Raw genomic sequence first — 17073 nt, 5'->3', positions numbered from 1 at the left:
CCTCAGCCTGGGATCACATCCCCCTGAGCACACAGAACTCCTCACCTGGCAGCAATTCCCCCCTGAGCACACAGAACTCCTCAGGCTGGGATCACATCCCCCTGAGCACACAGAACTCCTCACCTGGGATCACAACCCCCTGAGCACACAGAACTCCTCACCTGGGATCATATCCCCCTGAGCACACAGAACTCCTCAGGCTGGGATCACATCCCCCTGAGCACACAGAAATCCTCACCTGGGATCACATCCCCCTGAGCACACAGAAATCCTCAGGCTGGGATCACATCCCTCCTGAGCACACAGAACTCCTCACCTGGCAGCAATTCCCCCCTGAGCACACAGAACTCCTCACCTGGCAGCAATTCCCCCCTGAATCCCTCTGCTCTGTGCCACTCCCCACATGCTGGCACAGTCCCTGGCTCAGATGCCCTGGCAGGAGCTGTGCTGCAGCTCTGGGGCTGCTCCCCAGCCCAGCAATTCTGTGATAATTAGCTGGAAACAGCCTCTGCATCCAGGAGCACAAGTGACCATCAATAAATAATAAACAGGAGGCAGGATGCAGACACAGGCCTGAAAAGAGGGGAGGAAGGGTTGTGGAGACACTGCCCTGCCCTGGAAGGCTCTGCACCAGGAGGAGCTGCATTAGGGGGATCTGCATTTATCCAAAGATGGGTTTGCAATGGGATTTGGTTCTGTTTGTGGGAATGAGCAGCACAGGAACTGTACTGGGAACAGAGTGGGAGAGAGAAAAAGCTTGCTCAGGAACCAATGCTGCCATCCACTGAGTGCCTCCTGCTGCCTCTCCTGAGCTGAGATCAGCCTGGGGATATCTCCAGGCTGTCAAAGCCCTCACTGGAGCTGCTCTGAGGTCCAGGGGACCCTTTCTGTGGGAGTGGGTGCCTGGCTGTGCTGTGCAGAGAGCTCTGCTCCACTGAGGGCTCTGCAGAGGATGGAGATGGTGCTGGGATGGGGCAGAACACCAGAAACCAATGTGTGGTTTCTCCCTGAGGCAGGGCAGGGCTGGTTCTGACCCCTAGGGCAGGGGGAAGGCTGGCACCTGGATCTGCTCCCTGCTGGACTTCCCATTAGGGATTCCTGAATCCTCTGCAGGGGCAAACAGCAAAACAGCAACGGTGCCTTTTTCCATCCAAACCTGCTCTAGCAGGGTCTTGCACCAGGCAGGGAGAATGCAGCGAGGCCATTCTGTGGCCATGGTGACAGCAGTGAGGGTGACACAGGCTGGGCTGGAGGGGAACTGTAAGAGGAGATCGGGTTGCTTTAGTCACTCAGGTTTGCTGTGGAGGAGACCCAGGATGATGGCTCCGATTTTCTCTAGCGACTGCTCCAATGTGTAATAGAAAAATGGTTAAAAAATTCCCCATGACAAGATCTGGCAAACAGCAATCCATCATGGTATTGATCCCCTCCACCAGTTGCACTCCTCGGAATCATTCCCATGCCCCTGGCTGGGTCAGGTCAGCTGGACTGTGGTGCTCTCAGCTTGCAGGAGCAGAATGTCCTGCTGGGGCTTTTCCTCCCTGACTTCAGGTGTTCCCAAACCCTTGTGGGCTGCTGCAGGTGACCAGTGGGGTGTGGGGTGTTGGAAGATGCTCCTCACTTTGGGTGTCCTGCAGCTTCCAGGTGTCTCTCTAGGGCAGCAGGGAAGGCCAGCTCGTGGCTCTGTGGTTGAACCACCCAGGAGGGTCCCCCGGTTCCCAGCAGTGAGTGGTCACTGGACACCTGTCCCAGCTGGCCATGGCCACCGTGGCTGAGCTCTGGCAGGTTTTGGCAGGAGGTGTGGGGGTCAGTGGCTTCAGGGGTGTTGCAGCACACACCCAGGTCCAGCTCTGCTGGAGGTGACCCTGCCTTGGCCAGCCCCAAGGGCTGCCAGCCCCTTCCAGAGACGGGGAGCCGAGCAGTGGAGAGCTCGGGTGTCGCTCTTGCCACCAGCCCTGGAGCCAAGGGGTGCGCGGGGGCTCCGAGCTGGGACAGCGCCCGACAGCCCCGCTGGGCTCCCCGCAGCCCCCGGGGCGGGACAGCTGCGGGGCAGCTGCGGGGCTTTCTCAGGACAGCTGTGCCGGGGCCGGGCGGCGCAGCCCCGCTCGGTGAGGCTGCCCCGGGCGCTGCGGGGCTTTGTTCCAGCGCGGAGCCGCTCTGCGGGGACAGGGGGGCGCAGGTGAGGAGGCGGGGAGGGGGTGCGGAGCCCCGCCGGCGGCTCCGGGGCTGCGAAGGGTTAACGGGGGGCGGGAGCGGCGCGGGGGCGGGCGGGGAGCGGCGCGGGGAGCGCGCCCGGGCGCGGGGCTGGCGCGGAGCGGGGAGCGCGCCCGGGCTGGCGGCGGGCGGATGCCGCGGAGGGCGCAGCGCAGCCCAGCCGCGCTCGCCGCACTCGGGCAGCGGCCGCGGAGGCGATGAGAGGCCGGCGGGGCTGAGCCGAGCCGAGCCGAGCCGCGCCGGGGAGGCGGAGCGGGGGCTGCGGGCAGCGGCGGCCGCCCGGCCCCGGATTTCCATGGTGCCGGGGGCCGCCTGCATCCCCCCGCGCTGAGCCGGGAGGCGGGCGGCAGCGGAGCGCCGAGGGCCGGTGAGTGTTGGCGGATGGCGAGGGGCTGCTGCCCGCCGGGGTGCGGGGGGTTCCCCGGGGTGGGCATCCCCCGGCGGAGGATGCGGGGAGGAGGCTCGGGGTCGTTGTGGCCGTGCCGCCCGCAGCTGCCCCAGCCGGGTGGCACCGGGGGGCTGCGGGTGGCACCGGGGGCTGCAGAGCGCGGGGAGGTGCCCGGAGGCTCCGGCCCCGCCGGTCCCGGCCGTGCCCGCGGAGCCGCACGGAGATGCCGGCGGTGCCTGGGGAAGGGATGGAGGAACCCTCCGAGTGCCCGGTTCCAGGGAATCCAGCTCCCGCTCGCTCCCCGCGCTGCTCCGCGTTCCCGTTAGACATCGCTGCTTCCTCGTTAATTCTGCGGCCGCTTGGTACCGCTCAGTCACGCTCTGGAGCCAATGCAGCGGGATAAACTCATCTCCATAGAAAGTTCCTGCTAGCAAGGAGGCACTTTTTGGAAAACACCCCTGAATCTTAGGGGCAAATACATAAAATCCCCACTAAACTTTCCTAAATCCGCGCGAGACCCTTTTTGGACGGTGACGGGGAGAGATGCCGAATGCACTTGTGCTCCCTTGAGGGAAATCCCAAGTCCCGGGTGGCGGTCCCGGAGCTGTCGGAGGGTGTCGGTGACAGCCCAGGCTGCTCTGTGCGAGCTGTCCTCGCCGCTGTGACCTCCGTTTAACCTGGCACGGTCAGGCATTCCCGGCTTTGTCTCCATTCACGCTATGGCCAATACTCGCACGTTCCTGGAGGTGAAGTGAGTGATGTTCAATTAATCTGTGTTCTAAGGGGTATCAGAAAGTCAATAGGTTAATTTTAAGCGAGGTGAATAGTAAGTGGCAGAGGGGAAAAAAAAATCCCCTGTGCGTCTGTGAGCAGCAGCTGAGGCTTGGGGGTGAGGGAACGTGAACTTCTCACAGTGCCATGATGTGAAACCGCTGCTCAGAGGCTGCTCCTGCTCTTTGCTGGGCACTTGATGCTTCACTGGTGGCTTCAGTGTGCTCGACAGACCTCGGCTGAGCTGGGGACGTGGCTCTGTCCCTCTGCTCTGGACGGCTTCATTGATAACGGTGACTAAAGTGGGCTGACATGACCTACTTACAGCTGAGGGACAGATGCCTCGCAAGAATCTGTGCCATCCTCGGAACAGATGTTTGGCTTTTTACCTTTCACACAGAGGTGTTAGATCCTTTAGAACTCAACGGGGCTTTTTTGGTCTTTATTGCTGTCCTTTTGCCATTTGTTGTCACTTTGAGGACCCTCAAAGCTCAAATGTGGAATTTTGGGGTGGGTGGTGCAGGGGACCAGATAAGGCAGCTTTGATTCGAGCAGCTTGGTGCGAGCAGAGAGGGACGTGACCCAACCGTGTCACTTGTGAAATGGCTTATCAGGCAAGGCAGCCATCCCTCCCAACTCTTCCAACCACATCCCCAGCGCTTGTTGCAAGAAGATAAAGTAACCCAATTTACTCCTCTTTGTTTTTATGGTGGTGGTTGGTGTAATTAATTGCGGAGTTCCCCCCCGGCTCAGAACGAGTCGGTGCGGTGGAGGCAGGTAGCAGATGCTGCTAAGAGCTGCACAGAATCCACCAGCACGATGGAAGTGGCTCTTCCCGTGCTCTGCCTTGTTCTTTGCATGAACCCCGAGCCTCCCCTGCTTCCCGGCAGAAGGGAATTCCAGCTGGGTGCGAGAGGGGAGCTGCAGACGCTGTTTGGCTGCGGGAGCCCGCAGGAGGAAGGGGTGGCTGCTCCTGCCCCGTGCTCTTTAACTCTCCTCAGCAAATTGCATTAGGATGTGACAAATTGGCTCGCAAAGCAGCTAAATGGAGATGGCATTTGGAGCGGTTTGCCGGGCAGACCCCGTGGAGTCTCGGGGAAATGTGTGATTTGCAGGCTCTTCCCGACATCTCCCATTTAGGTGCCGCCACGAGGCTTTCCAGAACTTACTTAGGGAACTCCTGTTGCAGCTAAATGTGGGAGTCTCGAGCATGCCTGGGAAAGGTTGCCCAAAAGCTAGGGCAGATGTAGGTGCAGACTGTCTCATGCCGTGGGCAGCTGAGATGAGGAGCTGAACCGGGAGAGAAAGCAAAGACGATATTTAGAAAGTGCGTGAGTGGTGAGGAGCTGAAGGTGGGAAGCTGGGCTGGCTGCTGGGTGCCAACGTGACGCTCTGCTGGGGGAGCAGAGACACTTTGTGTTCACTGAGGGATGAACTGGGGGAGCAGAGACACCTCTGTTCACTGAGGGATGAACTGGGGGAGCAGAGACACATTTGTGTCTCTGGGATGATGTCCTGGGGGAGCAGAAGCATTTTTATTCACCAAGGGATGATGTCCCCAGGGAACAGAGGCACCTTTGCCCCCTGAGGCTGGTTCGTGGCTCTCGGAGAAGGGACGGCAGCACATCCCAACAGGAATGTGCGCACCTGCCCCTCTCATCCCGCCTCTCCCAGCACATCCGCGGCTGCTCGAACACGGCGGTGATCAAGCTGCTTTAATTGGCCCCTCTGCAGCCGGAACGATAAATATGTAATGGGGCAGAGTGCCCCCCTGCTCCTCAGGCACCGAGCCTGTCATTTCTGACGGGGCACTGCGTGCTCGCCGCTCTCCCGTCCCCGCTCCCTCCCACCCTGCGCGAACCGCGCTCCCCCATCTGCCTTAAAAACAGGGGGGGAAAAAACCTGGAGAAAGATGAACCTGAGCACGCAGTGCTCCTGAGACAGGCCCCTTCACATTTCTAAACACTCTTGATTATTCAGCTAATCTTTATTTCATGGGCCTGTTACAAGAAACACAAACGGGGGAGAAAGTAGAAGGCGGTGACACATTTAAAATACACAAGAAAAGTGCTGGCAGGAATATAATCGTTCTTCTTCCAGCGATATGAAATATTTATGGGCCTAAGTTGTGGCAAGATTCTCTGCCTCCCCTCCTACCTAACTCTGAAATGTTTTTCCCGCTACAACAGGAACTGGGGGCGCTGGTGGTGCTGCCAGCAGTGCCCCGTGTCCCCCCACCCCGGCTGTCTGCAGGGCAGGGGCACCCAGCTGGCCGGGCACAGCGTCCGTCTGTCCGTCCCGGTGGAAGGGAAGGGAAGGGAGGAGCGCAGCGCTGGCCAAGCTGCCCGGCTCAAGCGGGAGCAGAGCTGTTACAGTCTGTTAACTCGAAATAATTCAGCAGCGTCCCTTCGGCGAGCTGTGAAAAGCCCCCTTTGAGGTGCCCGTGTTGTGGAGGAGCCGCTGCTCCCCCAGGGCATTCTGCTATTAATTCATTAGATCTGAGGGTTTTTTCTCTCGTCCCCCCACCCCTCCCTGGCAATTCAAACAGTGATGAATGGACAAAAAATCCCTCAAGGGAAATATTTTTTCACTTAGTTACAAAGATTTCATGGCTAATTAGAGTAAATGTGGTTTTTAGAGTGTTAATCTCTTAACCAGCTTGGCTGGGAGGCCACCGCCACAACAGCAAAGGCGAGGGCAGGGGGGACCAGGGGGGAAAGGTGCTCGCGGCTCCTCCGGGCTGAGCCTCGGCCGCCGGGCTGGTGTCGCTGTCACCCGGAGCATCCCCGGAGCATCCCTGGGGAGCTCCTGCCGCCGGTGCCAGCTCTGTCCTGGGCAGGGCGAGGGCACAGCCGCGCTCGGTGCCACAGCCACGGGCTCTGTGCGCGGGTGCGGAGCGAGGCAGGAACAAAAGTAGGATTGAGGGCAGCGCGCTGGCCTTGTGCTCAGAGCCGCTGTCCGCAGTGGAAATAAATGGATTTCCTGCGGGAGCCTCGGGCTGTCCCCGCACGCTGCTGGGTCACAGGGTGGCCCTGGCACCTCCAGCAGCGCTGAGCGCCCGATGACACACGCGGGCTGGGTGGCTCCTGATGGCCAAAGGTGTTTTGCTGATGGGATCCATCTCCTTTTGCGGCTGTGAAGGGATTTATCCTCATGCCTCTGTCGTGTTTCTCTTTCCTCCGGTTCTCCCCACCTGCGCTGCCTCCCTGGCATCCACATTTCAGCCTGATTTTGGCTTCGCCTCCGATGGGAGAAATGGCAAAATGGGCTGAGGAACTCCTGAGCTGCTCCCCATGGCAGCCCAGCGCCCACCCTGGGCCCCACAGCCAGCACGGGGGTGGAAATTGGGGGTGGGATGTGGGCTTGAAATTCCTCCTCATCCCACTAGAGGGGTCCTCTGGATCCAACTGAAAACCGAGCATAAACCCAGCAAGGAGCAGAGCTGCATGAGCTGCAGCCTCTGGCTGGTGGCGGTGGGGACAGCGGCTGGAAATCTGCCCCGGAGCTTTGCTGATGCAGCGCCGGAGGGGGCACGGGAGGGTTTTGGGTGGTCCAGGCTGGCTGTGGCCGTGTGTCCTCACGCCTTGTCCGTGTGTCCGAGCGGAGCTGCTCGGGTGGGGCTTTCCCGAGGAAGCGCAACTGTGCCGAGCGCAGGAGTGCAACACGTGTCCGGGATGGAGCTGGGGTGCTGCGGGCTCCCCGCGGGACTGGGGCGGGAATTCTGACCCGGGGGGGCTCCGAGGGGCCGGGTACCGGTAGGGAGCTGCCAGGGATGGGGTGCTGGGAAAGAGGAGCCCTCCCCTCCTTATCAGGCAGAGCCCATCTCATGTTTCTCGCTGTAATCGCAGCTTCTGTTTGGCTGAAATCGACCTGGAGAGGGTGAAAAGCGAGATAAATGTATCCTACTATGAAAATTTAATCCCGCTTTTGCCTGGGCTAAAATTGCATTCAGAGCTGGAGATAAAAGGCATCAGAGTCACGTTATAAAAAAGTCCAGATGATCTCCGAAGGCACGGGGAGAGCGAGCCTGGGAGAGCCCTGCCCCTCCTTGCCTGGCACTGCCCTGGGGGCAGCTCCGTGCCAGGGGCACCCTCAGCTCCATCTCCCCACTTGCTGAAGGAGAAGGTTCTTCCAAGATCTTCCCTGTGGAAGTTCTGTGTCCAGCTGATCCCGTGCTCCGCCTCGCCTGCGAGCTCCTAAAAATCTCCGTGTGCGGGGATGACCCCGCAGTGCCATGGGCACCTCCCCGAGCCCAGGAGAGGCTCTGCAGAGCTCCTGCCTGCCCAGCCGCTCCCAGACGGAGCCTGGGAGCTCATGCCCAGCCCCGGGTGGGTTGCAGGGTCCTGTCCCAGCCAGAGCCCGGCTCTCTGGAGCCAGCTCCGTGCTGTGCTCGCCGTGTCAGCAGCTTCCCATCCAGGAACGTCCCTCGCAGCCCTTTTCCTGCTGCAGCACCGTTTCCCCACTTCATAAAAGTGAAAGGTGACGTCTGAGTAAATATTGCCCTGACCTCTCACCTCTCCTCCTCCCGCTGCTGCTGCTGCCTCCCCAGGGCTGCCCTGGGGCTGTGCCGGGAGCGGGGGTCCCGTGGGGCTCCGTGGGGCTCCGTGGGGCTCTGTGGGGCTCCGTGGGGCTCCGTGGGGCTCTGTGGGGCTCAGGGCTGCGACGCAAGCCCAGTGTCTCAGGTCTGGAGCTGGACAGGAAGGGCAGGTCCAGCCTGGCTGGCCTGAGCGTGGTGAGCGGGTGTTGGGTCAGCAGTGGGGAGCACTGTGAGCACTGTGAGTGTGACAGCCACCAACACTGTCCCTGTGTCCCAGCACAGTCAGATCCTGGGGGAGCACAGGGAGGTGCTGCTCTGGCAGGAGCCTCTGTGGAACCCACAGCAGGAATAATCCGTGTGAGCAGGAGAGTGCTCAGGGAAGGGAGGGCTGAGTGTGGGTCTGGCCTCTGCCCCTCTGGAGGGGCTGGCAGGGCTCTCCCAGGGCTGGACCAGCAGCTCCCACCTGCCCTGAGCATGGGGATCAGCAGTGGGAACGCTGGGCTGTGTGTGGGTAAGGCCTTGGGACGCACAGACAAACCCAATCCCATTTTCCCACTGAAGGAACGGTGGATGGGAGAGCGACAATCCTCGGAGAGGCCGCTCCAGGTGCGTACCTGCACAGGGCGAAGCAAAACCTCCTTTTCCTCGCAGCTCCTGCGTGGCTCTGGCAGCATGGACACAGCAGCAGTTTAACCCCTGCACTGCCGGGCTCTGGAGCCCCGTTTCCCTGTCTGGGAAGGCGCAGGAAAACAGGAAAGCTGCGAGGCAGCGCTGGCTCTGCTGCGGCTCCTGACGCGCGCCGGGGAGGAAGCGCGGCCACCGCGGCCCCGTCACTCCCTGACTCAGCGTGGAAGAAGTTCCTCCTGTCACTTCCAGGCTCAGCCAGCCTGGGAACAGATTCCTGCCAGCGAGATTTATGTGCAGTCCCTCCTCCGTGGCGGTTCTGCCGCCGGGTGGGAGCCCGCGGCCGTCCCTCGTGTGCGAGAGAAGGGCAGAAATCTGCAGGTGTTTTCCAGGTGCTCCTGAACCTCCCTGCTTTGGTTTGTCCACCTGGGAATGAGCTTCCAAAAAGTGAGTTTGTGTTCTGAGCTTTTGAGGTTGGTCCTTGGGCAGCGCTTGGAAGGAGGCTCTGAGCTGTCTGGATTTGCGTGGCGGTGTCTGGGCTCTCAGGGCTTGCCTTGGCAGGGTTTTCCTTCCAGCACAAAGTGGCAATTTCCCCCCGGGAATGGGAGGCTGAGATTCTGGGAATTGGTACTTGAGAAAGCTGTGGTGAGTGTGAGTGTGTTTGTGGCAGGGTTAAAACCCCAGGTGAAGGCACTAAAATCAGCGTTTTCCCACTTTTTGGGGAACATTTACCCACAGCAGAGCCCAGGGGCTGGGTGCTCGCCCAGGTAGCCAAATATGAGGGGTTCATGTGTGGCCAGCTCGTGTGAAGAGCTTTGTTCCCCGTGGCTGGGCAGATTTATTGGTGTCAGAGCAGAGGAACGGGGAGTTGGCTGCAGAACAGGGATGTTACAGTTCAACTCCATAAAACACGCCGGCTGTCTCCTCTACTCAGTCATTTGCCAAGTCCCCAAAAAGTCGCAGTGACAGGAGCAGAGGATGGAGCTCTGCCCTCATGATCATATTTCCTGTCTTTGCTGGCTTATGTCACAGCCTGGAATGTTATTTGAACTAAAAGAAAAAAAAAAAAAAAACAGAAAAACAGCCTGCGAATTTCCTTTTGATTTTTAATGGAAGTGTGAAGAGGTGGGGAGGAAAAGGGAGCATGCCTGGAGGTTTCCTCACTGCCTCAAACATTCTTATGCTTAAAATGCACCATTTCACAGGTTTGAAATCTGCAGTGGAGTTAAAACATAGAACTGGGGAATGGTTTGAGTTGGAAAGGGCTTTAAAGGTCCCTTCCCTGGAGGTGGCCAAGGCCAGGTTGGACAGGGCTTGGAATAACCTGGGACAGTGGAAGGTGTCCCTGCCCACGGCAGGGGGTTGGAACTGGATGAGATTTCAGGTCCTTTCCAACCCAAACCATTCTGTAATTCCATGACAAACCCAGAGCAAGCAAACTGACAGTAAGAGCTTTTCAAAGTCCACCTTGAAACGAGAAACACTTTTGTATTTGCCTTAAACCTTCCAAAACTCCTGACTTTTGCTGTCTGCCTGTCTGGATTTCTGAATGAATTTAACATCAGAGGCATCATCCCTTGTGAGACTAGGAGGGCCAGATGGGAAAACATCCCCAGGAATTTGCTTGGCTGGGGGATGCTGTGGCAGAAGAAGGAGCGCTGCAGGTTCCTTCTGTCCCAGCTGTGACGTTTCCTTGCAGCTCTCAAGGAGTTAATTCCAGCAGCAGGGAGGACGAGCCCTCTCCTGGAGTGTTTGGCTCCACTGAGGAGCCTCCTGGAGCAGGAATTGTGTTCAAAGCCTGCTCAGTGGTGACAGGTCCAGACTGTCTTTAAAAATCTCATGGCAACCGAGGAGCTCGGGCCAAACTCGTGGGGAGAGAGAGGCAGCAGCCCCTGGCTTGTCCCCGGGGCCATAATGAGGTGCTGCTGCAGGAGCTTGTGTAACTCTGCTTTTCAGGGCAGGGATTGTGTGGCAGGGACAAGTTCTGTGTGGCAGGGACAAGTTCTGTGTGGCAGGGACAAGTCGGTCCCATCGGTTCCACCAGATGAATTCCCTGGGGCCGAGGCAGCCACGGCTTGTGCTGGGCTCAGCTCAGCAGTGCCAGAACAAACTCCTGGGCAGAAACAAAAGCAGAGGCTCTTGTAAAGACTTCCAAGGGTGTTGTGTAACTTGGTTAGATGGAAAAATAAAAATAAATTAGCCCAGTGCAGGGTGCTGGGTCACTGGGAGGTTTGGCCTCAGGAGGGATGGGCTGGGTGGGATCAGTGAATTTGCAGAAGGGGTTTTTCACTTCTGAGTGTGAATTCTGAATGTGTTGGATTTCACCCATTCACTGCCTCACAGACTTGTACCCATGAGCTCTGTGCCAATCCTGCCATTGAGATGAGATTTAATTGACTTTTAGTACAGGAATGGTCTCCCTGGGGTGAGTCCTGCTGGCACAGGGCTTTGGGCAGCTCACCTTGCCCAGCAGAACCTGCTCTCACACCCTCTGAGATGCAAACATCTATTGCAAACCGAACAATTTTGGCCTAATTTCCCTCTCTTCCCAAGATTCCCTGATTATTTTTATCCCAAACTGCAAATTTTAACATGAGAAGAAGCAGAATATTGGCTCATTTGTTCATCCCTGTGAATTCCTGCTCCATTCTCTGCAAACTCCCATTATAAACATGACACTTGGGCAGATTATCTGCTTTAGCCATCGTGTTACTGAAGGGGATATCATATTAATTTCCTTGTCATTCAGTTTGTTCTCATCTATGTGGGATCATTTGGTTAAAAGTCTTGTGATCCTCAGTGTAACTCAGCTGCTCTTTGCTTCTGGCTTCAACAAAGACAAAGGGAACAGCACTCAAGTGCTCCTGGATTTTCCAAAATCACCAGTTTTCTCAGATTTGGGAGGATCTTTTTGGCCAAGCATCTCAGCTGGGTTGTTTTGGTGCAAGTTCCACAGGTTTAGAGCCAGAGACAGGTCCAGTTGTTGAGTTTTGGCTTTGCCCCCCCCATCCTCCAGCTTTGTAGGGGTGTTTTGGGGATCTGGAGGAGGAGTTTGTGGTTGAAAAGGGAGGATTTGTAAAACTGAGCCAGCTGAGAGTGGTGCACTGGCTCTCACAAGTTGTTTTGGTGTGTTTTTGGAGTTTTGTGATGAGTCCTTGGGTTTGCCAAATGAGTCCTGCCACAAATTCCACAAATTCAGCTGCAGCTCCTCTCCCTGTGGGACCCTCTGTGCATTTTATGGAATCCAGGAAATTCTGGGTCAGTTCTTGTCCCATCCTGGTGGTGTGCCCACTCAGGGTGGCTTTGGTCCACCCAAAGCAGTGCCCTGGGATTTGGGGGCAGGTGGGACCTGTCCCTGGAGCAGAGCTGAGCCCAGGGGTGCTGAGGGGCTCTCAGGGCAGCCAGGCTCGCTGCATCCCACTGAAATGTGGCCTCACACATCCTTGAAGGATTTATTGGAGCCCGTCCACAGGCTGGATGTGGGGAGGAAGTGACTCAGTTGCTCTCCAGACAAGTGCAGCTTTGAAATGCAGGAGGCAGCTGGAGGCTCCCGCTGGAATTCCCGGGGTGGGTCACCCCTGCCGGGCTTGGGTGGGATGGGCAGGGGCTGGGCAGTGTCCAGGGACCCTGTGGGGTGAGGATGTGCCAGCAGAGCAGTGACCAGGGAAGGTGGGAGCCCCAGGAGCAGGAGAGGCTGTGGGAGCAGCTGGAGCAGCCCATGGCCAATCGATTGCCACGCCAGGGGCACAGTGTGGGGCACAGCTGAGCAGCAGCAGCTCCCAGGGCTTTTCATGGAATATTTTCCACCCCCACAGGCAGAAATTCAGCAATCCTTTGTGGGTGAGGAACGTGGGTGCTGCAGCTCCCTGGTCTCCTCTGCTGTCACCCACATTGTCCCCACAGTCCTGGTGTTTGTGCCCTGCTCTGAGCTGCACAGGGATTTGTAAAGTTCCTGCTTTTGCTCAGGCTTTTGGAATATCTCATCCATCAAAGTGTCCAGCCCCTCTTTATCCTCAGACCTTCTGGCTGATGTCAGACGTGGACGTCAGCAGCTGCTTTCTCCATTTATTATCAGCTTGGTTGGAGAGAGAGAGAAGTTTTCAAATGACAGAGATCCTTAGCAAAGAAACGAGAGTTAGTGTTAAAAATAAAGAAAACAAGACAGCTCGTTTCATCTAAACAGAAGGGTTATTAAACAGGCTTGAATTAATCAGAGATCTGCCAGAGCTCTGAAATTGAAAAGCAGGGCAGAGGAGCAGGGAGCACACGAGTGTGAAGGAGCCACTCTCAGGCAGACATTGATGCCCCAGCACTGTGGGAGAGGAGGTGATGTTCAGCTGAGGGGACAGCTCCAGGCTTTGTGCTCCAGGCTCTGTGCTCCAGGCTCTGTGCTCCAGGCTCTGTGCTCCAGGCTTTGTGCTCCAGGCTTTGGGATCCAGGCTCTGTGCTCCAGGTTTTGTGCTCCAGGCTTTGTGCTCCAGGCTTTGGGATCCAGGCTTTGTGCTCCAGGCTCTGTGCTCCAAGCTTTGTGCTCCAGGCTTTGTGCTCCAGGCTCTGTGCTCCAGGCTTTGGGATCCAGGCTTTGTGCTCCAGGCTTTGTGCTCCAGGCTCTGTGCTCCAGGCTTTGTGCTCCAGGCTTTGTGCTCCAGGCTTTGGGCTCCAGGCTCTGTGCTCCAGGCCTTGTGCTCCAGGCTTTGTGCTCCAGGCTCTGTGCTCCAGGCTTTGGGATCCAGGCTTTGTGTTCCAGGCTTTGTGCTCCAGGCTCTGGGCTCCAGGCTCTGTGCTCCAGGCTTTGGGATCCAGGCTTTGTGCTCCAGGCTCTGTGCTCCAAGCTTTGTGCTCCAGGCTTTGTGCTCCAGGCTCTGTGCTCCAGGCTTTGGGATCCAGGCTCTGTGCTCCAGGCTTTGTGCTCCAGGCTTTGGGCTCCAGGCTTTGGGCTCCAGGCTCTGTGCTCCAGGCTTTGTGCTCCAGGCTTTGGGCTCCAGGCTTTGGGCTCCAGGCTCTGTGCTCCAGGCTTTAGGATCCAGGCTTTGTGCTCCAGGCTTTGTGCTCCAGGCTTTGTGCTCCAGGCTTTGGGATCCAGGCTTTGGGCTCCAGGCTTTGTGCTCCAGGCTTTGGGCTCCAGGCTCTGTGCTCCAGGCTTTGTGCTCCAGGCTTTGGGCTCCTCTCCTGGAGCTCAGCACTCGAGGCTGGGGGCACCTGGGACCCCCCAGACCTGACTCCCAGCCATGGGGGGACCCTGCCCATGGCCAGGCACCAGCCCCTGATTCTGAGCCACCTCTGGTGCTGGGTGGAGCAGACTGGGCAGACATGGAGCTGTTTCACCCTTCCCAGGGTTCAAGCACCTCGAAACTCTGCCAAAAACAGAACCAAGCACTGAGGGATGCCCTTGGAAGGGCAGCCAGCCCTGGCAGAGAGTTTAGGGGGGTACAGGCATTTCCTTGGGGTGGCCCTGAAGCTGGTGGTGGTTGCAGCTCCCAGCCCACCCTTCCAGCAGGACAGGGCTGGTAAATGAGCTCTGAAGGGCTCTTGAGTGCTGTGTGGCCCCTGCCCTGCATCATGTGTCTGCTTTGCTTTTCCTGCTCATTTAAGAGCTTTTGCAGTCGTGTTCTGCCTTCCCAAATCCAGAGTGGCACCCGGGTGATGATTCCTCCCGTGTGTGTGGTGGGAGTGCTGGTGTTGGGGCTGGCACTGGAAGGTGGAAGGAAGGGAGCTGGTGCTGGGCAGGGAGCAGCAATGAGCCTCTCCCAGCTCCTGCACTGCCCTCCCAGGCACGGAGAGCTCATGGCCTGGGCCGTGGGGCTGGCTGGGTGCTGATCCCAGGAGACAACCCCGTGCTGGAGGGCAGGGAGCACCCCCACCCCACCCCACCAGGAACCCCAGACGTGCCCAGGGGTGTCACAGACCGTGCTGTGCTCCCCACAACTCCAGCACCGCTGCTGAGAGAGACCCAGCTCTGCACAGCTGGGGGCTGAGCATCCCAGAACCTCATTTTCACCAATGTGCCATTTCCTGGTTTACTCAGGTAACAGCGCTGGGCTGCTGTGTGAATCCATCTGGCTGCCAGGGGGGATAACGAGCCCCGCTCGCTGCAAGGGGCTGGCACAGCCAAAGCAGCTCTGTTGCAGGATTTCTGTTTAATGGAGTGGCTGGGGACCCTTTTAATTTGAAGCTGGGGTTCTTCACTTGCCTGTGGTGTGCTTGGAGTGGGGCCAGGAGAAGCTGCTGCTTATTTTGCTCCTGCAGTTCGGTGGCCGCTCTGTGATCCTCCCTCGTGCTGCTCTGTAATATCCTCTTGTAATAAACTGCAGCTGCATGTCACCTGGGGACACAGAGCTGGGCTGAGGCTCGGGAGATAAAACTCCCTGCCTTGCCACTGGGACCTTTTGCTTAGCCTTGGGCAAATCATTTCATCGTTTAATCTGCCTGCACCTAAGGTCAGCAGCCATTAAATTCCATTTTGTTGGGAATAAAGTCCATGAATAATCAAACGATGCTCAGGTGCACTGGTGGAGAGCTGGATAAAGCTCAGTCCACCAGGACTCAGGTAGGAAACCAGAAAAAGCACTTTCTGAGGCACATAAAAGTGACCTAGATTGGCTGGAGGAGTTGTGGGTTGTGTTTCTGGGGGTCCTTGAGGGCTGTTTAGAGAAGCACCATGGAATGGAGGCTCCAACAGCTGGGCCCTGCAGCAGGAGCCTGCCTTAGCCACCCACAGCCCTCTGTCCAACTCCCACTCCTTCCACATCATCCAAAGCCTCTGACCTGTTTACACAGGTTTGGCCGAACCTGGGCCTCCCCAAAACTTGACTGAAGCAGCTATGAAACTTCAGAAGTGTTAAATTTCCCCTTGGTGTGAGATTTGAAGGCAGCCAGGAGAGCCAGGCTGTGTCCTGCTCCGTGCTCCAGCACGTCAGGCTGTCACCAGCCTGTCCTCAGGGACTGCCTGGGGAATAAAACCCTCCTGGCCCAGCTCCCCTCTCCAAGCAGGTAATTTATGAGCAGTTTCTCAGCAGTGCTGCCAGCTGTGGTTTCTCAGAGCAGGTGTCAAGTGTCAGCACAGGGAAGGAGAAGGTGTCTCATTGCTGCCCAGAGGTGTCCAGCTCGGCTGTGGGTTTTCCTGGAAGCCCTGTGGGGTTGCTGGGTTAAATGACTCCAGCTGTGAGGCACAGCTGGGTGACAGCCACAGCTGGATCTCCCTGGGGATGGGGGCTGAGGAGCACAGCTTGTCCAGCAAACCCAGGACGATCCAGGGGTGGACAGATGTGCACTGTCCTTGTCCTCCAAACTGCAGCTCCAAATGTGGGGCCTGCCTGGATTTGCTGTTCCTCTGGACCTGTTGGGATGTGTGTGCACAGGAGGGAGGTGGAGGGGGGAGCTTTGCACAGTGCCTGTTGTATAAACAAATATCTGGGCTCTGGACAAATTTTTGTGCATAATTCCTGTGATGGTGTTTGTTATCAGGGAAATGCCTTTTCGTGGCTGGGCTCTGTTCTTCCCCTCCTCTTCCTTGTCCCAGGCCTGGAGGAAGCAATAATCACAATGCTGTGTTTTGCCCTCTTAACTCTTTCTCAGAACGCTGCTGAGCCTGTGAAATCATCCCTGGGAACGAGCAGCTCTGGGGAAGGGGGGACACAGCCCCTGGCACGGGTCCTGCCAGCACAGAGCAGGGACAGGGTGAGCCAGGAGGGTGGATTCTGGTCCAAAACCCAAAGGATTCAGGTTGTGGCTTAGGAAAAGCTTGTTTGTCATCCCCGTGGGGCAAAACCTCTGGAGAAACCTCAGAGCCAGCTCCAGGCTCCTCAGTGGTGATTTACAACTTGCTCTTATTGTTGTTGGAGTCAAAATATTAAATAAAAAAAGCCAAGGAGAGGTGGTAGGAGCTGTCCTCATGGCTCTGTGTCACAGAATTCCAATTACTCACACTGAGCTGCCAGGAACTTCCCTTGGGGTCAGGCTCTGGGTGGTTCTGGCTGCTGGGCACTGCTGGGGTCTGCAGGGAGCAGTGCCAAAGCTCCCTGCTCCAGGGAAATGCTGTGCTTGGGCAGGGATGTGCCAAGGAAGGGGCTGTGTGAGTGGGCAGGGAGGTTTCTGCTGGGCAAGGGGGATTTGGTGGCCTGGGGCTCCTCTGGCCTGGCCAAAGGGCAGCACAGAGCATCCAGACCTCTGATCCATGCTGGAAACATCCCAGGCCTTGGAGAAGCTTCCATCAGACAGTTTGGCTCAGACTTTCTGTCTAATTAAACCCAAACCCTATTAATTATTGCAAGGTCTCCTCCACAGCTGACAAATGTGTCCTGAATGTCACTGCTGCCAGGGCATCAATCACTGCAGCAGCCTCAGTGCTTGGGAAGGCTCCCCAGGAAAATTCCCAGTGTGCTGCAGGAGGGGTGAGGGTCCAGCATCTGTGATTGCCACCAAGGAATGGCCAAACTCGGGGCTTTTCCACCATTCCTGTGGGCAGATCCCAGATGGAGGTGATGGAGGGGAAAGGCTGGGGCTGTTCCAGGGGGTTTGTTCTGTCTCTGGGTTTGTCACA

General features: G+C 57.6%; 1 protein-coding gene across 5 annotated transcripts in view; it reads left to right on the top strand.

Annotated features, from left to right (window-relative positions):
- The first annotated feature begins 2460 nt into the window (after positions 1-2460).
- The window catches only part of PLXNA2 (plexin A2), a 160012-nt gene continuing 145399 nt past the window's right edge, over positions 2461-17073 (top strand). For 2 of the 5 annotated variants that reach the window (XR_008842366.1, XR_008842365.1), the window contains exon 1: positions 2566-2581. The gene's annotated coding sequence lies outside the window, so the exon portion shown is untranslated. Of the gene's footprint in view, positions 2582-8836; positions 8982-17073 lie in introns of those variants that run through there. The other 3 variants (XM_056511326.1, XM_056511329.1, XM_056511327.1) reach the window with 3 other exon arrangements.

This window comes from Oenanthe melanoleuca, chromosome 26 (assembly GCF_029582105.1).
Source record: "Oenanthe melanoleuca isolate GR-GAL-2019-014 chromosome 26, OMel1.0, whole genome shotgun sequence".
In the NCBI taxonomy this organism is placed as follows: Eukaryota; Metazoa; Chordata; class Aves; order Passeriformes; family Muscicapidae; genus Oenanthe; species Oenanthe melanoleuca.
Note: the sequence above shows the minus strand (reverse complement) of the source record. Positions and strands in the feature narration are given on the sequence as shown.